At 44.5% G+C, this 19,412-nt stretch overlaps 1 protein-coding gene across 1 annotated transcript in view; it reads right to left on the bottom strand.

Moving 5' to 3' along the window:
* LOC139081751 (uncharacterized) overlaps positions 1–15,039 on the bottom strand; it is a 32,491-nt gene extending 17,452 nt beyond the window's left edge. Inside the window, exons 1-2 of the mRNA XM_070608546.1 lie at positions 14,662–15,039; positions 11,278–11,451 (exon numbers count right to left, since the gene is read on the bottom strand). The gene's annotated coding sequence lies outside the window, so the exon portion shown is untranslated. The remainder of the gene's footprint in view (positions 1–11,277; positions 11,452–14,661) is intronic.
* Between the last annotated feature and the right edge of the window lie 4,373 nt (positions 15,040–19,412).

Raw genomic sequence — 19,412 nt, 5'->3', positions numbered from 1 at the left:
TATTTTCCTAGAAAATTATCCATTTCATCTCAGTTTTCCATATATTTGTATAAAGTTAAGCAAAATGGTTTTTCCTTAACTTCCTTTGTATATGTGTTCTTTTTTCTTGCTGTTTCATTTCTTCTTTTGGGCATTTAGGCTTTTGTGGGAGGGTTTTTGAAAGATTGGAGCCACTCAATCATGCTTGTGTGCTCGTGGCAATAAATCAGGGGTTTCATCTGTTTCAGACAAAACATTTCAAAGTAGGAGACAGTTTGTTTCCCCAAAGCAATGTTTGGTGTTTTAAACAAGGATCTGATGAATAAATGAAAAGCAATAGTCTATATTGGAGTATAAGAGGAAGCCATTTGGTTTACAACTAATTTGGCCTGAACTTCTGTTTCCAAAAGAGCTTGACATGGCCTGTTGAGTATTCATTGTACATCTGCTTTAAACATTTACAATGTCCCACAGGCAAGAATGATGGCCTTAAAGATAGGGATGTAACTTCCCCCCATATGGCATTTCTTTAAGGATAAGCATCACTTCCTGGGAACTGAGGATTCATTTCTGACCTGCTGCAGTCACCTTGTGACCACTAACTTGTTGTGCCAGCTAAGCATCTTGTGACAGTAGTAAGAGAGATATTCCTGCCATATGTGATATATGCTCTTTGTTTCAAGATGGTACATAACCACTCTGTACACCCCATTTCTTTGGTGCTCTTCCTTCCTTGGAGAAGGAAGTCCTGGCTATAGTCCTCAAAACTGGCTCATAATAAACTCACCCCAATTTTGATTTATAGATTGATTATGGATTCTTGCATCAACATTTCTTCTTGTAGTCACAGCAGGATTTCAGAGAAATGCACTGGAGACCACCTGGAACCTCCACTGAACTGGCATTCAGTACCAATAGGGGCCCGCTGAGCCCCCTGGATCATTGCATTCTTCAGGTGACCCTGGTGAGATCTTCTGAACTCTGACCTTCTTATTTTAAGTCGATGGTCCGGAGATTATACAAGCCTTAAGACTAGGTGTCTTAGGGGGTACCAGTACACACCCTAGGTAAGAGGAATCTAGGGGAATTTGCTAGGAAGGAGAAACCTAATGGGAATTTCCCAGGTCAGGGGAGTGTAGGGGGTACTGTGGAGTGAATGGGGCAGACTGACCTTTTTAATTTGGCTTTAAGTCGGACAGAATTGTGTTTATAAAATCTGAACAAACTGCTTGATAGAGAAATGAGAGTCTGAACATGTTCAGTTCCAAAGAACAGGACACCAGCTCCTTCCAGCTGAAAGGCATTTTCAGGTGACTCAGAACCTCTCGGAATTGTCAGAGGATCAATCCTCATGATGCATGACCCACTATCATTCACATTAAGTAATTAAAGCCTCCTCCAGGCGTATTAGGAGTGGTCTTCCAGTGATCAAAGCCCCCAATAGAGTTTTAGAGCAATAGTGGGAGATCTTGAGCCATGTAGAGAGTGTTTGTGACCTTTCTTTAGGAAGTAACACTCACATTTCTGACACACTATACTGTCCTTAGTTATAGTAAAATTAAACCGAAAGAAAAATGGTAAATTGAGTTTCTAAAAGCCAACCAATTCCTGAATGGGCCGCCTCCTCTCAGAACTGCAACTGGCTTCATGTTGAAACTTGCAAGTGCTTAACAAAATGGGGATTGCAGGAAATGGCTGGCAAGATATCCTGGGATAATTTAAAGTTACAGTGGCTACTGTGGGGCTCCTTTTTAAGAGCCAGGTAATAGAGAAATTTTTAAACAGCCGAGCTTGCCACCATCCAGCACAATTGCTGAAGATTAAACTTCCAGAAGCTGTAAATATTTATGAAGAAGAGCAAAATCTTACAAAACTCGTTTTGTATCCTGAGGGCTTGGCTTAATAATCATCTGGTTGGGGTCCCAAAATACAGTCAGACAAAAATGCGGTTGCACCACATTTTTTGGTCAGAGATGGTCAGACAGAAATGTGGGTTGCATTCCACTGGATGCTGAGGGTCCCCCCAAACAGCTGCCAGCCTCCGGGGAATTACATTGGCCATCAGAAGGAATGTTCTGATTATCTAAGATCACTTAAGAAGTACATTTAAAAGCAAAGACTTTAAACTCCAAAATAACCTTATTGAAAGTTTTGTTGCAAAAAGCTAATAAAAATTAAGTTATAAAAGGTAGCTAAAGGATAATATATAGCAGGTCATGGCTTTACAGACACCCCTGTATCTACTCCCAGAGTTAATGAGACTCTGAGACACTTTCTGGGAAACCTCCATGTTAAAGATTACTGGAATGGTTCAATACCACTAGGTAGTTACTGGTTGTCCTGGCTAAAACCTGACAAGACACTTGAAAAGATTTAGCAACTTATGAGCAGAAATTCAGCGAAACTGGAAGCTGATATTCAAAGCCTGATAGGGATTTTCTTTCTAGCTCTTCTCTAAGTTACAATCAAACTAAACACCCACAGGGAAGAAAGCAAATTAGGGCTGATGTAGTTGGATTGCTAGATCCACCTATAGTGTCATTTAGGTTACAACTCAATTTGTGAGTAATTAAGAGAAACTGTCCTTAAAAAATAGTCCTTGCAAGACTAGGAATGCAGCTCTAGAGGCAGTTCAGGTTCCACTCATTTCCCTTATCTCAAAAGGCATATCATCTCTCCAGCAACTGTTAGCTAGTCCATCACCAATTCGTAAGAGTGAAGAAAAAAAAGTAAAAAAGGCAAGAAAAACGGCCATAAGAGCACTTTCTCCCCAAATCTAGAATCTTGAGTGTCTTCTCCACAAATAGTAGTGGAAAAAGCTTAGAACTAAATTTGGATTCAATTATTCTTTCATAACTAGTGAGCCTTACATTACTGTACCTGATTCATGGCAGTAATCTTAAAAGAGTAGCTGTGGAGTGGTTGTGTATGTGTATCCATATGTGTGTTATGTATGTGTGATGTTTTACCTCTGGATGGTATAATTTCTAAAGAGCTCTATTTAATTGGCTTAATGTAAGTGTTTTTTTATAAATGTAATGGAAACTAACCCAAATGTCTTTCAAGCTAACATGATGTAAAATCACCTTTGGTAAATGAAAGCTGATTTAAGTTTGCTGGTTTGATTAAAATAAACACATTTTCAGAGTTCTCAACACGGAAACAAGTAAACTAAATAGATGTGAAAAAGATAAAAATCTTGGGTGGACTTTTTAACAATAATACTTTATTATGGTGTATGTACTTAAAACAATTTCAAAAATTTTTGGAAACTTGAAAGCTTAGTGCTTTCCTAATTGAGTTAAATGATAAAATTTATTGAGTATCTAGATCATTCCCAAATGAGATAAAATATTAGACATTAAATATTAAATATAGTTTAAGTACTTTTGTCTTAGTAGAGAGAAAGCGAAAGATGCTTGGGTCTATTAGTAAACATGTTTTAATTTTATTTAAAAATTATGCTATCAAGTAGCATGTTTCTAGAAATCATAAAAGTATTTGTAAGTTTTCCAAGCCACAGAATGCTCATGTAAAATACACTTTATAATTGCTTACTTCTTAGTTTTCACTAAAAATTATGGTCTTTGAGGGTTAAAAATTCTAATTAATATATGTGATTAAGGCTACTAAAATTTAATAAGGGAAACATCTTTGTGTTCCAGGAAAGTAAGATGTATGTTTTCAGTAAAGAAGGTATAAAGCATGGAAGTATTTTCATTTGTTTTGTCAAGAAAGATAAATTTGTCCTACAGTACTAGGAAGGAAAGAAGGCATGGGATAAATTCTGAATGTGAAAAGAAAGTTATGGGGGATTTGTGGATGAGGAACTCTGAGGGAAGAATTTTGTGCATTGTCAAATTGGGCAAGATTAATATGAATTTAATTGAATGAGTAAGGTTTAATGTCAAAAGTAAGCTAGTACAACAATTAGAATTTGGTTTTCTCTTTCTTAAAAGGATACTTTTGCTGAACTTTTAGTCTGCTCTGGGTTCAGAGATTATGAAAGGTTTTCTTTACTTTTGGGTTCGTCTTACTTCGGCTAAATGGATAACTAAGGCATTGTTTCACAGCGACCATTGTTTCACAGCAACACAGTTCAGCAAACAATTGATGTTGTTTGACCAAGCATTGTAACTTTTTGATATTTTGCACAAGCTCCCCCAAATTCATATCCTAATAAAGTCTTTCTTTTGACTTAATAATTTCTCCGCTGATTTTCAGAGGGCCCCTGGGCCCTCTCAAAGAAATGTGTTCTCTCTTCCTATAAAAAGGAAGATACTAAGCTAATTAGACTTGTTCACTATGCTAAGTTGCATGGGAAGCATTGTCAAGTAAATGCTGATAAGCCTTCTTAGGTCACATTGTGCAGGTAAATATTATTCAACTCACTCTCTTAACCCCGCTACCTTGCTTCCAGCACCACAAGAGGAAAATGACCATGGCAGCATTCGATTATCTAATTTGGTTTACAGATAGGTCTTAAATAAATGATAAGCAAGGACATTATCCAGCTGGACATGCTGTCCAGCCTTGAGAATGCCCACTACTTCCTATTCACTGTAGTAAGCCAGTAAAAGATTTCCTTCCCCAGGTTCAACAAATTGCCACAGAAGAACAGAAGCAAATGTGGCAATAAAAACAGGGAATTTTTGACACCACCACACAGATGTGGTTTGGGTTCAATAAAAAAACACCCAGAAACCATAATGCCTACTGGAGCACAGTTGCCACTGCTCCAGCATACAACCAATTAACTCACTGGTCACCTGAAAAGATGATTCCATGGGGAAAACAATTCTTGGAAAGTTTCTCCCACAGTGGCTCATAAAGCCTATACTCGTTGTGCTATACGCCCAAAATATTATCTAGGGAAACTATTTCATGGGTCACAAGGCCACTTTCCCTTCCTCAGGGACCCTTTGAGGTATGGCAATTGGGCTTTGTTCAAATTCCCTGATCTCAATGATAAATATATCTTGTAATGATCTGGATGTTCTCACGCTGGGTTGAGGCCTTTTCTTGCAGAAGAGTGATGACTGTTGGTACATTATTATTAGAAAGGATAATTCCTGTTAGAGGAGCTCCTTCTGAGTTACACAGTGACCAGGGAACTCATTTCACCGGACAAGAATTTAAATCTATTGGTGACATTTGGCCAATAATACAACCCTAGAACTAATGGCACAATCAAAACTCAATTGGCAAAGCTTTGGGATCATTCAATCTCTCATGGCTGAAAGATCTTCGTCTAAGTGCTCCTCAACCTTAGATCTACACACTTTGGTAAACTTCAGTTGTCCCCTTTGGAGATAATAACTGGACAGCATATGCAATTAGATGAAGGAATGTATGAACCAATTCTGCATAAAGGAGATATCTTACATTACTCTCAAGGCCTCATTGAGACAGTTAATGGAAGTGAGAGGTTGGTAGCTGATTCTTTTCCCAGTGAGCTCCTGGGAGATTAAGGCCTTAAGGACCATGGACTTCACCCTGGAGATTTTGTTCATTGGAAAAGACACCAGAGAATAGACTCTTGGCAACCCTGTTGGAAAGGACCATACCAGGTACTTGTAATCAATTCATGTGCTGAGGAATCAAAAGGCATAGACTCATGGATTCATATTTTTCATTAAAAAAAAGTCTTCTTTACCTGAGTGGGTATCAGTTCCTATTTCTGATACCCAGCTTTAACTGACCAATGCAAATATCTGCAAACCAGGATGAGAAGAAGATGGCATCTGTTGTAGACAGCTTTCCCAAGACTCCAGACCTGTATTGCCAACATTATATCTCCTCATTTAAACCTCTGTAATGCTTAAACCATACACCTATTTCATGATTGTTCTATTTCAGGTTTCAGAATACTATCATACTTAAAGAAAGTGATTGATTTGGAACAGACCTGTCTTGAAGGCCAGGCATTTACTGGGTGGCTCCTAATGGAACTCAACGGTTATATGAAACAAACCTCTAGCCTTGGCTGCTGTCTATATGGCTAAAACACTGCACCCTGAGCTTCCCTTGGATACAGGGAAGGATTCACCCTGAGCTAACATCTGTTGCCAATCTTCTGTTTAAGGCCAGATAGGGTCATTCAGTGTCCCACTGATATGGCCACCTAGTAGATATATTTATTCTTTCCTTGGGGCAAGAATATGTTGTATCACATATAGAAGGCCTGACTAAATTAACTCGACAAGACCTTAATGATAGTCAAGCAGAAATAGCCTTACTAAACACTACAGTGTCTTTAATGAGAAAAACCGTCCTTCAAAATAGAATGGCCTTAGATGTCCTAACTGTATCCCAAGGTGATACGTTACCATCACTTACACTGAATGCTCTGTTTTTACACCTGATAAACCTTCCAATGTGTCATCTCTGCTAAAGCACAGGAAAAAAAATAGGTGAATGCCTGAAGTAATTCTACCTAGTCTTGATTTGTTTGGTTGGCTCCCTTCAGGTATTGGTTCCCTTTTTTGACCCAGATTACAACTCCTATTTCTATTCCTCCTTGGAATTCTTGTAGTAGTCACAATATTCAAACTACTTACTGTTTTCTTTACTCAGTGTTGTAGAGTGGCATGCTGCCTAGAGTAATGATTGCTCAGTGACTTGAGATGGTCAATCGATCTTACAAGCCTGGACAAACTTCCTTTTTTGATAAAGACTATGCCAAATAACTCATTTTAAAACTACCCTTTTCAGATATTGAATTATCAACATTGTTCTTGTACCCATTCTATAATTGTAAACACTGTGAGCATGACGAGTCACGTGAAGTATATGCACGACATTTGTGTGACAATCTAAATTAATTGAAAAATTATACAACCAAGAAATGCTTCCTCTGTTAATAAATAACTCTATGCTGTCCAACTATTTCCCCCTAATGTGGATAACTGGGCAAAGAAATGTGTTCAAAGCCCAGCACCGAGGGATGTGATGAACCCAGGGCAGGCGGCAACCACCCTGGCACTGATGGACTATATTTTGATCATAAATGTTTTCTATTGAAAGATTATAGATAAAAAGGGGGAAAATGATGAATAAATGAAAAGCGATAGTATATGATGAAGCCATTTACTTCAAAACTAATTCAGCCTGACCTTGTTTTTCCACAGGACCTGATGTGGCCTGTTGAGCAGGCATTGTACTTCTGCTTTAAGCATTTACTATGTTCCAAGACAGGCACGATACCCTCAAATAAAGGTATGTAATTTCCCCTCATATCAGCATTTCTTTAAAAATAAGCATCTTTTCCTGGAAAATAAGGATTCATTTCTGTCCTGCTGTGTTCGCCTTGTGACCACTGACCTGCTGACCACCAACCTGCTGTGCCAGCTAAGCATCTCGTGACAGTAGGAGAAGGGCTATTCCTGTCATATGTGATGTATGCTCTTTGTCCCAAGATGGTATATATCCACTCTGTACACTTCTTTGGTGCCCTTCCTTCCTTGGAGAAGGTAGATCCTGGGTTATAGTCCTCAAACGTGGCTCATAATAAACTCACCCTAATTTTGACTTAAGATTGATTAGGGATTATTTGCATCAATAGACCTAAATCACTAAATAGAAGGCAAGGGTCCAGGGTTTAGGAAAAGGCAGGAATGAGGGAATTTCCAAAGACCAACGATTTAATGAAGAGTGCTGCCAGAGCTCACACAGCAGTGAAGCTAGATCTGTGCATCTGAGTGGTCTCCAACTGCCTGACTCCTGTTTTCTCTCTCTCTCTTTCCCTCTTATATTTAAAAATTTATTAAGTGATTTCTCACAGGCTACAGAAAAGATTCTTTACTATGAACAGGGAGATGGAGTCACAATTTACAAGAACACTGAGAGAAATCACTAGAGAGTAGTTGGTGCCACAGTCCTTATGAGATCCAGGTTCCTGATTTCCAGTTCTCTTCCCAGTGCACTGCTGGGACAGATAAAACATACAGGAAGGACCAATTCCAATAACGACTGAGAAAGTGGTCAAGGGCAGTGCGATGACAGCCGATTCCATCTCACATATACCAACACATCCTGTGCCCTCCTTGAGGATGCATGTAAATATACTTCCATAAAATTTTTCCCTTGCAAAATTTTAAGGAACTAAAATTAAATATGATGACATGATGCTATATCCTTTGAATGTTTTTAAAAATTCTTCTTTTAAATAAAGGACAAAAGTTCACTAGCTCAGTCAACTTCAACTCTTAATAAAAATGAGTTATTCATGAACCCAGTGCTGCCTGAATCTGCTTTAATCCAAGCTATGTTTACAGGAAAGAGATTTTGTTTTGTCAATGTTTAAGGGATAGAAAGGACATTGTGGCTAGGGCCACTGGGCACCCCCCACCTCCTTGCCCTCCCCTGTCCTATGAGACCCCATGCAGCCTGGTAGTGGCTGCTCTCAATCTGCTTAGAATTTGGTAAGGCTGATGCCAGCTTGGGTGGGGCAGGAACAGCTGAATTTTCTGCTCTGAGGGACTTACCGCCCTCAGTGGTTGTGTGGCAACCAATAGCACACAAAGAGAGGGCAGCTGGGGGCAGAGGCAGCTTCCTGTGCATCTCACCCTGCCATGTATGCAGCTCTCTGAGAGTGGTGACAAATGGTACAATGCAGAGCAGTGGAAGCACCCCCAGAGGAGCCAGCATAGACGTAACTACAGCTCAAGAAAGAAAAGACCCAAGAGGACTCCTTAAAGTGCTCACTGACCCCACGGACTCCATGACCCTAACCCAGAAATGATAGCATTTGTTGAGTAGAAAAAGGAAAGAGAATTCAGAAGGGGGAAGGCACTAAGGGAGCAGCTGTTTCCCTATTGAGAAACATAAAAGGCATAATTTTCCTAGAGGCTGGGGTGGTGGGAACAGAAGTTGTAAGAGAAATTTCTGTCAAATAGCGTAGGTTCCCCTACCTGCTTAGTTAAGAATTCAGAGGTCTGGGTGTGGGAGTGGGGGTGGGGAGGGTTAGAAGAGGAGGGCAGCACAGCCCGAGTCCCCAGCTCTCTGCAGTCTGAGGCAGAACGTGGTCCTGGAGCTCTTAGATACCTGGGCTAAGATGTTGTAGTGCTGAGCTCTCAGGCAAATTCATCGGCCTCTCTGAGCCTTGGTTTTCTCAAATGTAAGACGAGGGTGGTGTCGTCTACTCAATGGGGCTACATAGAAAGCCAGATTCCTGCCATGTGTCACAGTGCCTGGTCGTTAGCAACAGGTCTTCCGTTGTCTTGTCCTCCCTGCCTCAGTATCCCTCCCAGCCCCACAGGAAACACATGGTGATGTGAGGCTGCAATGAGAGAGTGTATGTAACACTCCAGGTGTAGATCTTGCCTATGGTAGATGCTCAGCCCGTGTTTATTCCTGTTCCTTCTGATCAAATCCTTTCCATCTTCTCAGTCACCCACCCAACTCAGCTTACGTGGGGCTATCATTGTCACCACTTTACTGTTGTAACTTGCCCATCTGTCATTTACCCTCTCACTGGGTTCCAATTTTTTTGCTATTATAAATAGACCAAAATGAATGTCTTTGTGCATAAGTTTCTTCTGCGTGAATGTTTTTCCCTTGGGGTAAGTCCCAGAAGTGGAGTTACCAAGGAAAAGGTAGAAATATTTAATTAATTAATTAATTAATTAATTTTTTGTGGGGAAGATTGGTCCTGAGCTAACATCTGTACCATTCTTCCTCTATTTATGTGGGATGCCACCACAGCGTGGCTTGATGAGTGGTGGTAGGTCTGCACCCAGGATCCACTGGGCCGCCAGGTCAGCAGTGGAGTGTGCGAACTGAGCCACTACGCCACCGGGCTGGCTCCCAGGTATAAATATTATAAATGCTTAAATGTTTCTGACACAGCAAATGTACTACCAAGAAGCTTTTACTCATTTAAAAAGCTGCCTACAACATGTGAGAGTGCCTGTCGTAGTGTCCCATTGTCAAAAGGAGTATTCACATTAAAAAAAAACCTGTGCTGATGTGACAGGCAAAATACAATACCTAGTTTTCTTCATCTGCATTTGTTTGATTACCTGTGACCATGACTGTCTTTCATGCTTATTTATCTTACCTACTTTTTCCTTGTTTCGTCTCCCACATCCTCTGCTCATCATCAACAATCGTGATAATATTTCTCCTATTGATTGGTAAGGGGGAATGGACTTTTTCAAAGACTCCTAAAATGTTCACCACAGTGCAGGAGGTGGAGGGCAGTGGGGAGCGTAGGGACGTGGGCAATCTCTGTGTTACCACAACTACCTCACGTCCCAGAGGGAAAACTTTCCTGTTTTTAACTGTTGGATCACGATAACACTGTCAAGTGTGAAACAAGGAGACATCACCTTTTTTTACAGTGTCCATCGGCAAGTTTTTAACCAGCAAGAAATGTATGATGCTATATACATGAGGAATCTGTGTCCCTGTTCAGACACCGGTCGGAAAGTGCACGATTTCACTTACTTTCCCAAGAACACCTTGAGTGAGGCACTATTCTATCCATTTTCCAGGTGAGGAGTTGAAGCTCAGAAAGATAAAGCCATTCTGCCAGGGTATTTACAATGTATCCAAAATTTTATGGCCAATATGTGGCAGAACCAGAATTTGTACCCAGTGGGTCTGACTCCTGAATTCAGCCCCTCGTTCCACCACAAGGAAGTTCTGGGGACAAGGGCAGGGGACCAGGTCACCAAGCCAGAGCCTGGTTCCCATTAGGCAGCTCCTGCAGCATAACCCCCACCCCCACGGAGAGCTTAGAAACAACCAGTAACCACACAGAAAGGTCACCAGCAGAGTGAGAGGGGAAGACCCCACTTCCCGCCCACACCAGAGGCCCATACGTCCACACCTCTGCAGATGGTGCCACAGCTCAGCTGTCCCTAATGATGGGCAGTGGGAGCTGTTCTGACCCCTCACTCCCCACACATGCCCTCCTCAGCCTGGGAGGAGAAGAAGGAAGCAGGCTGGGCGCTGGGGAGCGGATGGAGACAAGGACCTGAGACTGTGGATTTGTTCCCACCAAACAGGGAGGTAGAAAATGAGACGCTGGTCTGAGGATCTCAGCGGCAGCAGCCCAACGGAGCAGGACAAATAACTGCCCTTTGAGGTAGAGGTTTGATGGAGACTTTCCTGTCCTGAGGAAGTTACAGGCATCCCAGAAAATCCCTATCCCCCTTTCCCTCCCCCTCAACCCCTCGAAGAAGCTGGAGGAGTCAGAGTTTTAATACCGTGCAAGCCCCAGCTCCCCCTCCCACCTGACTCCTCAGACTCCTCCACGCCTGCCCGGAGCCCCCCACCTGCTGTGCTGCTCACAGAGAAGGAGGCTGATTTACAGCATGAGGTTCTGGCAGGAGAACCAGCTGCGGCACAAGGAGTCCATGACTGCCTCTTGACGAGGTTAGACCAGTGGCTCCTCCTCTGCTCGCCTCCGGTCCCCCTCCCATCCTCACTCTCCTCTTGAATCCTCTCAGCTCACACTCTTCTTGCCTGATGAGCCAAGGGACATAAAAATGTGTAAAAAGAAGGATTTTTTTTTTCTGAGAACAATCCATGTTGATTATATAAAATTTAGAAAACATAGAAAATTGTCCAGAAGAATAAAAATCACTTGCTATCACACCTCACAAAGCTAACTACCATACACGTTCTTTTCCCCCAGCTTTACGGAGACATTACTACCATTGAACATATGTATGTTAAGATATACAACACGGTGATTTGATAAATGTATGCCCTGCAAAATGATTACCACAATGAGGATAGTAATGCCTCCATCTCCTCACATAATTACCAGTTTTTTGCACGTGTGATGATAACATTTCTGATCTACTCTCTTAACTTTCAAGTGTATAATATCAGCTCAGGGCCAATCTTCCTCGCCAAAAAAAAAATCAGCTTGGTTATATATAACAGAAATACCTCCAATGGTAGTGGCTTACAGATAATACAAGTTTAAGTTTTACTCCAACAAAACAAAATGAACCCAAAATGTTGTCCATGCATCCAATGGAATATTATTCACTCATTGAAAGGAATGACTTACTGATGCATGCTACAACATGGATAAACCTTGACACATTATGCTAAGAGAAAGAAATCAGACACCAAAGACCATATAGTACGTGATTCCACTCGTATGGAAGTCCAGAATAGATTAGCAGATGTTCAGGGCTGAGAGAGGGTGGGGAAGAAGGGAGAAGGCAGTGACAGCTGAAGGACACGAAGTTCCTTTCTGAGGTGGAGAAAGTGTCCTAACATTGACTCTTTGGCTGGCTGCACATCTCTGTGAATACACTAAAGCCATTGATTTGGACACTTGAAGTGGGTGAAATGTATTGTGTATCTCAGCAAAGCTGTTTTTACAAATACGATTGTATTGGAAGTACAGGACAAGACCAAGTGCTTTGGGGCCAGACTGACCTGGGTTTGACTCCTTTCTGTAATTTGTCAGCCTTGGATCTTGGACAAGTCATTCTACTCCTCTGAGCCACTTTCTCATTTGTGAAGTGGGTGCAATGAACCTATCTGCCCAGAGAGCTGTTGGAGGATTAACGAGATCATTCATATCAAGTGTTAGTCTCTGTGCCTTGTACATAGTAAGCACTCAATGAATGTCAACTGCCTGGAATATGTCCAGAGCACCTGCTCAGGGGAAAACACATGGACCACGTGACATGCCTGAGGCCCACAAGGCCTGTCCAGACACCTGCAAATAAATGTGGTAGAAAAGCAGATTTTGGCCTTTGGTGTGGACAGGTATAGGAAATGTGTCAAAATTATTTTATGGACTAAAATATAGTGACATTCAGGCAGAGAAATTAGTGGTAGATATTTTCCCCAGGTTGGGGTCTGGGGGCTGCTCTATTGCTCACATTCTGATAAATGGGTCCCCCTAGATCTGTGAACCCTACAGAGAATGGGGACAGTGACTTGCCTCCCTTCCTCCACACATTCCCTAGGCTGAAGGCCCAGAGGAAAGAAAGGTGGAACACAGCAGTGGAATGGTTACAGTAATGCAATGGGCAGAGCCCAGCTCTCGCTGACGGTCTTGATGAGAATCAGAGGCAGATGTGGAAAGGGGGCTGGAAGAGGGGTCAAGAGCAGGGAGAAGGGCAACAGACACCTATTGAGTGTTTATCTGATGGCATAGAAATGATTTTGTCCATTACACAGATGAGGAAAGTGAGTTTGGAAAAGATTGAACAACTAGCCCAAGGTCAAACTGCTACTATGTGGCAATGCTGGGACGTGAACCTGATACTAGTGCCCAATGACTTTCCATAACAGCAGACGGCCTCTCAGAAAACACGGTCTTCATTCTCACCAGAAACCAACCATCCTTTCTCTTCTCTGAGTAGTTTTCCTCAAATCCAGGAACACCTACAGGCCTTTGGGTGATCCTGAGCTCAGCCACTAAGTGGCGACATTGTCTGATTGTGGCTCAGGCCCCACTCTCCTGGGGACATGAAGGAGGGAAGTAGTGGTGGTGTGCCTGTTGGCCCTGCCCTGTGCTGGGTGCTTTTTGTACTACGTTTATTTAGTCCTCCCAACAACCCTACGAAGTAGGTATTATCCCAGTTTACAGATGAGGCCATTGAGAATCTGCCCACGATTACACAGCTTGGTGGTAGAGGCAGAAATGGAATCAAGGTCTGTTTGTCTCCAAAGTCCCACCTCCAAGCACCCTGGGCTGCCAAAGGAAAAGTCATTCTGTGCCCTCAGGATACACAGTCTCATGGGGAGGTAGATGGGATGTGGGGGACTCCATTTGAGTTTGGGCCAGGACTGTCTAGTGAAGGAGGAGGGTCCGTGAGGAGTCCCCAAGCCTTAGCTCTGGTTGTTGAAGGGGAGAATTAGGTTTTAAGGTGGAAATCAAATACAGTTAGTACTACTCTTGTGAATCCCTTAGTATGCTGCCGTATTGCAGGCCGACCTCCTACCCTCAGCAAGTGTTTCCTCCTGCTCTGGAAGAGACGCCTTTTCTTCCTGATGAAACAGTGGGCTGGTATGAGGGGCCAGGCTGTATGAAACCTGTGTCCTGCATATCGAAACATCGGATTCACCCAAACACAGTGGTGTGCTGGAGCCAGCTGGAACTGGCTGTGAGAGCTGCTTTCATGCATCTTTTCCCAACGGTATGTACTGTGTCATCAGGTTGGTAATTTGAAATGAGCCTTAGAGGGAGTATTTACACCACAGAAATTTTCGAAGGCTGGAGACCAGGGCTTGTTCCTCCTGAGGAGCCAGCTGTTAGGCGGTTACCAGCACACCACTGCCCACCAGGAAAGGCCGGTGGGAGCAGAGAGATGGACCAAGGGACCCCACGGCTAACCCATGGATTTATAGCTTCCATCTGAAGTTCCCTCCAAGTCCTCAGATTTTGAAGAGTAAATACTACTGGAGTAGAATTGCTGCCCAATTTAAGTTGCCTCTCTTTTCTCCCTCTTCCTTTTTGTTGTTGAGGGCAGATGACTCGATTTGAGTAGTAAGACACGAGTATGCTGTGTCTCCACTGGAAAGCAAGATGGCTGACACTGGAAGATGTCTTTGGGCCCAACCTATGATGGAGTCCTTCCTGGGTCCTAGGGAGGTGGGGCACCCACCCCAGACAGGGTGGGCTGTGGTGTTAGCTAGGGAAGGACAGCGCACACGTGACTGCTCAGGGTCTGTGGGGACAACTAGCAGAGAGGAGCTCACCTTTGTTTTCCTGCAGAGTGGTGGTGTGGTCTGGGCCCTTGGGGGCTCAGAATCTGTCAGAAGAAGAGGTGCTGGGTGAGGTCATGCTGCCTGTGAAGCCACCTCGGGGCTCAGTGAAGGAGCAGATGGTGACCAGGACGGGAAGGGAAGTCCCTGGCAGTGCTGAGACACAGGCGTGCTCAGTAAATATCTGCTGAATGGAAACCAGTGATGGCTGCCATGTGTAGTTTAGCTGAAAGCAGCTTGTCTTGTTCGAGAGCATATGTGACACCCCAGGGTCCTCACAGCCAGGGTTGGCACTAGAGTGAGACAACGAGACACCCACTCTCAGGACTGACCTGCACTTGCACCAGCTTGAGTGGCCTCCTCGCCTCACCTGTTCACAGGACCTTGGTCCTGCATCATAAGAGGGAGGGCAAGAGCCAGTGATGCCTGCTGGTATCACAAATGAGTGATGACTTGCTAAAGGTCTGTGAGAACCCAGCACAGAGAGCACCTAATACCTTCTGAGACAGAACAGGGCAGGCCCCCAGGGAGGCCATCTGAGCTGCTTCTGGAAGGGTCAGCAGACATGGGACAGGAGACGGGAGGGAAGGGTGCTACTCCAGGGAGCAGGAGCAGGCACACAGTCTGGAGGCTGAGAGAGCGTCCTTTCTTAGGTCCAGAGGGGATGGGGATCGACCCCTATAAATGGGAGGTCTTTTCCCAGTTCACTGTCCTGCTTGGGGGACAGGGCTCTCCCTCTCCTCTGTTCCTCCTCAGGAGGGAGTCTCCAAGATCCGAGGGCATGCTCTCAGCGGCTGTGCATGGGGTCTGCAGAGCCTACCCGCTGCCCTGTGGGGAGGAGTTGTGTGGCCTGAGTCCCTGGGTGGGCAGAAGGTTGTCCTGGGTGTTGTGGCCTGTCCTCCCTTTCTGGATAGATGAGAGATGCTGGGAACCCGTCTAGCCGAGACCCGTGAGGGAAACCTTGTGATAAAGGAAGTCCTGCAGAAAGGGGCTGACTGATTTGGGTGGCATGAATGTCACCAACAAACTGAGGTTAGACGGGAGCCCTTCAGAGGAGCTGGGCCCAGACAGGGGAAGGGAACAGTCCCCACCAGTGGGGCCTCTCCAGGTTTAATGGTAATATAGTTGGTGAGACTGATGATACGGTTAAGACTAATGAAAAGAAGTTGCGAAAGGCAGACTGAGACACTCCCTAGGAGGACAGTGCTCCCTGCCCCAGGGAGGGGGAGGGTTCACCAGCCTTCAGCTCACAGACCTGAGGGTCCCAGGACCTGCTGGAGACCAGCTGAAGCTCCTCAGGCCAGCAGGCTTTGCAGACGTGGGCTGGGCTGGAGGCGCAGGCCCATCTGTGATGCACTGAGTGCAGGGGGAGGCGGCTGTGGTTGGCCAGGGGCCGCCTTCGTTCTCAGAGGCTGTAGATGCAGCCACAGGCCTTGGTTCCCCTGCCTGGGGGTGGTGTGAGGGAGGTGAGAGGCCACTGTGGGACAGGCCTCCCTCCCCCTCCGTGTGGCTTCTCAAGCTCTGAAGCCATCTTACTGTGGGAGATTCATTTCCCTGAGAGGGACCTGGATCTGGAAAGACCATGGGTCTGACAGGCTGACCACCTGGTTCTAGGCCTGGCTCTGCCACCTGCTGGCTCCTAGACCTTGGGTTTATGCATGAAACTCCTTTGATCCTCAGTTTCCTTATCTGTGAAATGGGAAGGTAATCCTAATGATGCCTGTGTCTCACGGGTGGAAGTGCTTGTAAACTGGAATGTGCTAGACAAGTGGGTGGTGTTGATGATTTAGCTCTGGATGCCCCTGATAGACTTGAGACCATGGGAATGTCTGTTGCGTAGATTCGGCAAGAACAGATTAAGCAGTGTCCCCATTTATCCATCAGTCGGACTTCTCCCATCCGTAACCCTTTAGAGCTTAGCTCAGGGCAGAGCTCCCATCTCATTGCCATGGGCACAGGGACCTGTTTCAGTGACCTGAGCACAGGAGCCCCCACTGCCCAACATTGGAGGCCCCTCACCTCCAGAATAGTGTTTCTTAGGCTGCTCAGCCTCACAAAATAGAGATAATTCAAAAGTGTCTCACAGAGAATCATGCAGCTATTTTGATATTATGTATTGTTTCTGTCAAGTTTTTAGTTGTATACTCAGTATTCTCTTCAGCTACTCCAATAAAAAAATGTTCAGTAAAGGGTATGTATCAAGTCAACAGTGTTTTAATAGGGCTGAAGAAACAAACTCAGGTCAGATCCCAGAAATGACTTCCAGAACCACACTGCAGAATTTGGCTTCTAAGAGAGCTACTGTGTCTGCCATGAACAGGAAACTGCAGGATCGGGAGCTGCTAGCCTGTGCCCATTCTCTCTCTGCCAGCGTTGCATGCCAGCAAAACAGGTGCTCTGCATCCAGTGTAACTCAATCTCAAATAAAAGTCTTGTGTGTGTAAAAATGATTGCTGGGACCTTACTCATGTTGAATCCGGAAAACATAGTTCTTAGCTTTGCATCCCATGCAGTACAGGGAGGATCCTTGATCAGGGACTTAACGGGTGTTGGGTGAGCCAGGCAATGGGGTCTGCCAATCTTGTCCTCAAGGAACTGTTTGAACTTGGTTTGACCACTTATAGGGTTTGACACAATACAAGGCCCCCTGTGCCTTCTGAAATACACCACTTTACCAGCTCGTATTCCCCCCACTTCCTTTCCCTCCCACATTAACCGCATTTTGCCTGCATTCACACCCGCTCTCTTGGTTCTCTTCTACCCTGGTTTCCGCAAAAAAACCCCCAGTGGAGCCAAGAACATGTTTGTTTGTCGACATTACTGTAGATTCTGGTCTGTATCAGGGAGGTGTTATCAGTCTCATCGGCAGCACACAGGCTTTCCCATCTTTGCCATCACCTCCATCACAGCCTCCCTCTAAAGCCTGAGGTTCTCACACACGACCACTCTCTGGCCTGTAGTGTCCTGTGGGGTGTAGAATCCACTGCCCCTCACTCCAATTCATTCTCTGAGAGAGCGACCTTGTCAGCTTCCAGCCCTCACCAGCACCCCCCTGGGGAATTCTTGTGAGTGAGACTTTCCTGTCTCCTTACACCAGTGAGCACGGTGAGAGCCAGGGAGAGACGTGGGAAAGAACTGAAGAAGTGGAACAAAAAATGTAGACTTTTCTTCCAGGAAGGTTGCCTGTGATGAGCAAGAGAGAGATGGATCAGGAGGGAGGTCATAAGATTTAGTAAGTTTTTGACTTTTTTAGTGGAAGAGGTTCAGTCATATTTTTAGGATGAGAGAACAGATTCAGCAGACAGGGAGAAGTTGACACAAGACTCGGGAGGGAATAATGGATGAAACAATGTGTCTCAGGGGACGAGAGGCTGGAGCAGAGCAGGTTTTGTGGGACTTAATATGTTCAACCTTTTATACCTCGAAGCAGGAAAGAGAGTGAGTATTTATGCTGAGAACTGTCTCTCCAGGGAGTTTGCGCCTCTAGTGTCCTGAGGCGTCCCTCGCCTGCTCTTGGCCTGGACTGTCAGTGACTATCCTGCTATGTGGACTGTGGCTGTTGGTGGATGCTTGTCCCTATTTGACATTCTTTCTCTCCTCTCACCTTTGTCCCCTTGATTAATTTTTTATAGCATTTTGTTTTTTTAATTCATGAAAGAGAAATGGGCTCTGACAAGAGACACTAGTATAAATCGTTGTCATTATTCTTGTCCTTACAACCTCTGCAGGGGCTGACGTGGTGAGAGGAATCTTCCAGTCCTCTCCTCATGGCACCTTCCCCACATCTTTCTTCCCCCTTGGGTCCAGTTCTGGACCTTTAACCCAAAGGAAACCTTTTCATTGTTGTAAACTAAATGCAGCCCCACTGGGGCATGGAGATAGGAGTGGGTGGAGCCCTGGGAACCATCTTAGGCTGCATGGTCCCTGTGATAGCAAAAAAAAAGTGATACTCTGTGTGACAGTAAGTGAGAATGGAGAGAAGCCAGGAAGAAAAGAGGGTTGAGAAAGAGGATCTCAGAAAAATCAACAGTCAGGAAAACCAGGGGGCCTGCATGGATAAGGGGGTGGTGCAAATTGTGTGGGGCTTTTAACAAGGATCCTAGTAGAGAAGAACAGGAAGAGGCAGAGGATGGGCAAAGGGACACCTCAGCCAGGGGAGCAGGCAACAGGACACAGGACTAAAGGGCCCTGTTCACTCAGTAACCACCATTCTCCATCTGACATGGCCTTAACATTACTGGTACACACAGGTTAAGAGTAAGAGGAGAGAAAACATATGCCATGCAATGACTAATTCAAAGAAAGCTGGAATGGCTAATTAATATCAGAGAAAGTCGGCTTCAGAGCACAAAAATTACCAGAAATGGTGATGGATATGTAATCAGGTTCTGGTACTGACTTCAATGTATGTAGTGTTTCTCCATACAGCAAACAATTCTTGGACATTAGGTGTGTGTTCTACAGTTCAATTCAATTCTGACACTATCCACAAGGAGACAGCATCAGATCCACTGTTTAAGAGTTCAGTCCTACCAGGTTCTCTCTGCTCCATTTCAGATGCCATCACAAGCCCAGGTTGTTACCTGTACTGCTGACTGGCTGTATATCAGTGATTCCCATGACCCCTTCCTTGAGTTTGATGAATTTTCTAGAGCAGCTCACAGAACTCACAGAAACACTTTACTAGATTACCAGTTATTATAGAAGGATATAACTCAGGAACAGGCAGATGGAAGAGATGCATA

Source organism: Equus przewalskii, unplaced genomic scaffold (assembly GCF_037783145.1).
Source record: "Equus przewalskii isolate Varuska unplaced genomic scaffold, EquPr2 ChrUn-9, whole genome shotgun sequence".
NCBI lineage: Eukaryota > Metazoa > Chordata > Mammalia > Perissodactyla > Equidae > Equus > Equus przewalskii.
The sequence above is the reverse complement of the archived record's forward strand: the minus strand, read 5'-3'. Positions and strand labels throughout refer to the sequence as shown.